The 3206-nt window shown below is 35.8% G+C and overlaps 1 long non-coding RNA gene across 1 annotated transcript; it reads right to left on the reverse strand.

Annotated features, from left to right (window-relative positions):
• Nucleotides 1–1620: 1620 nt before the first annotated feature.
• Nucleotides 1621–2840, reverse strand: LOC306831918. Its single transcript, XR_013780149.1, has 3 exons — nucleotides 2814–2840; nucleotides 2555–2647; nucleotides 1621–1862 (listed from the first exon to the last, which is right to left on the reverse strand). It is a non-coding gene; the product is annotated as an uncharacterized lncRNA (long non-coding RNA).
• Between the last annotated feature and the right edge of the window lie 366 nt (nucleotides 2841–3206).

Genomic DNA, 3206 nt, shown 5'->3' on the forward strand with positions numbered 1-3206 from the left:
TTTACTTACATAATTTTTTTAAGTTCATGCAACTTAGGTCATTCTTTGTGATAACTTAATTTTTTTGTTTTTTCTGCACTGATTAGAACAAATTTAACGCCACTTAAATCAATCAATAACCACAACTTAACACTTAGTTCTAGTCACTCATTATTTTTTATGTTCACCTAATTAAAAAAATGTGTTTCCCTGAAGTGAGAGAAACAAAATTAAATTTATCTATAAATGCATTATGTGAAATGTAACTACCTTAAAACAATGCATTGAAAACACTCTTTAGTTTGATTCTGTAGCATTAAAACATTTATTTTCAAATGCACAAAAGTAATTAAACCAAAGTTGAATATTGGATAGATATGGGCTGAACAATAAATGTGTATAATATTGCCATTTTATTATGATTTCAACACTGTCCAATTTAAAATGTACTTTTGCTTGCTTTGTATTTTAAATCTCAATTCTTTTATAATGACCTTACAACTATCAATAAAAAAACTGTTCTCCATCCTGTCATATGTAAAATGTATTTTTAAACTACTTTTAAATTGTCTGTAGTTTTTGTAATGTTAGTTACACTTACCATAGCAATATGAATTTCATCTATTGTTCAGCCTCAAGAGTGCAGTATCATGTCCCCAAATATTAATCTTGTGTATATTCAAGTATGTAACCATTAGCTCAAACAACAGCGGAACATGAAATGTGCATATATTGTAGTCAAGCAAAATGAAACCCATTTTTATGGATTTTTCCTTGCACCTTAATAGAAAGACCTATATAACAGGGGTGCCCAATCCTGGTCCTCGAGAGCCCCTATCCAGCATGTTTTAGATGTTTCCCTCTTCCAACACACCTGATTCAAATGATCAGGATCGTTATCAGGCCTCTGCAGAGCTTGATGATGAGCTGATCATTTGAATCAGGTGTGTTGGAAGAGGGAAGCATCTAAAACATGCAGGATGGTGGCCCTCGAGGACCAGGATTGGGGACCCCTGACCTATAAGCAATCTGGTGTCATGGCACCTGTTCACCACATGACTGTGAAAATATTTAAGTGCATTTCTGATGAAACGGATTACAACAAACAGTTTTTTCTCAAATTTAGCATCAGTCCTGGGTTCAAACAAAACAACACTTTCCTAGAAAAGATCAACACTTGTAGGTATTTGGATCACATATCAGAAGAACTTGATTAAAACTTTCCAGAGTATAAATGCAAAACCATTGCTCGATGCATTGCCGGCCATTTTATTCTTGCCTCTTTTGTCTTACTTTTCAAAACACTATCACAAAACTCTGACTTTTCTTTCACGAGTAAAAATTCAAGTATTTAACTTTTCCCTCATAACAATAGAGAGCAATATTTTACAAAGTATAAAACTTTACACTTGTAACAGTAGAGTGTAACATTTCACAAAAGCTTCTAACTTTTCTCTCACAACAGAGAGTAACATTTCAAAAAGTATTCAACTCTTTTATCACAACAATAATGTTTCAACCAAGTGCTATCTGTTAGCGTATGAGTCTTCACTGGTCTAAGCCAGTAGACTGTTTTTCAGAGTAAGCAGTTTTGGCGGGAGGGTTTTCTTCCCCAACCCAAGCATTACAGTCCGAATGAATTTGAGTGTATTTGCCATGCATTTTGGGTAATCCAAGTGTAAAGCATATGTAAGCCCAAATAACAGGCAAACTGCTTGAGGAAAGTCTTTAATGTTGTCGATGACAATACCTCCCTCAAGTACGATTGCTGTGGAGATGGGCTGAAGGTACATTGAGCTTGGACCCTCTTGAAGACTGTCTTCACTGAGAACAGTAAGCACACCAACCGTAACAGATGCTAGGGCCTCATCTCTTGTTGAATCCTACAAAAGAAACACAACATATATCAGCAAGTTATGCTTGTATCCCAACGGATTTAATCTTCTTCTTAGAATATTTTTGGGTGTTTTTCATTTCCTGGAGAATAGAGCTCTGAATATACATGCACGCTGCACTGTAGCCAATAAAATATATGTGGCATAAAAAACAAAAGCTATAGAAGCATAGTAGTAAGTACATTTTTGACCAGTGACACTGATTTTTTACTACTGATTACAACTCCTGCAATTTTATTACCTCCGCCAAGCGCGAAGCGGAGATTATGTTTTTGCTGGTGTTTGTCTGTCAGTCTGTTAGCAAAATAACTTGAAAAGTTATGAACGGATTTTGATGGAATTTTCAGGAAATGTTGATAATGGGCCAAGGAACAGGTGATTAAAATTTGGTGCCCCCCCCCCCCCAAAGTATATTCTTCATTAATTGGACCCCAACATCCATCGCAGCGGCTTACTTTTTACATTTTGGCGCCTCGCACCCCCCCTCCCTACCCTAGTTAAATTATTGTTTACATATCTATCAGACAAGTGGAGGAACTTGAGCCCAAAACATGTGTCGCTGTACAGAAACCTACAGACTTTCCTGATTATTGTGCAGATATAGTTGCATTGCTCTATTCTGAGTAATGAATATGATTTGTCAAAAATGTATTTGTACTTTTTTGTGTGGAAGTACTTACCAAGCATGTCTTGTAGAATTCACTGGAGTCATCGCCAACTACAACGGGAATGCCTTTGAGGACAACGGAGCGCAGTGAAGTCACATCTGATGTCTAATGATAGAGACACAAAAGATCAGCTAGGAGACAAATTTATAAAGGCACAATCCAAGTCAGACAAGGAGCAAAATAGGTTAGTCTGTATTAAGGTTCTAATTTTGAAGTAGTGTTATAAATATACATTAAATTAACAATACCTTAACGATATGAAATTACTTACCACCAAGTTGATTTGCTGCATTAACTCTGTCAGTTTCTGTCCAACAGTTCCCTTTTTGGATCTGAAGAGTTTTAAGATTAAAAGATTAAATGTGCATAGACAATCCCCATGAAGACATGGGAGTGGTGACATTCGAGTGTGGCACCCATGTTTTAAGCGGTAATGCTTCAATAAGTAGCCTCTCTTTTCAGTGCAAAATGTGCAATACTTACAGGTCCACTGCATTGGAAGTTATTGATCTGGTTGTTATGTCTGAAAAGAAAGAAAATATAAGAGTTTAAGTATCAAATACAATGAAACCATCACACTTTCCTGACTATAAAGTTGTGGTTTGGACTACCTTTAAACAGCACATCAGGTTTAAAAATATAAAGTAAGTTAAGACATCTGTTC

This window comes from Symphodus melops (assembly GCF_947650265.1).
Source record: "Symphodus melops genome assembly, chromosome: 1".
NCBI lineage: Eukaryota > Metazoa > Chordata > Actinopteri > Labriformes > Labridae > Symphodus > Symphodus melops.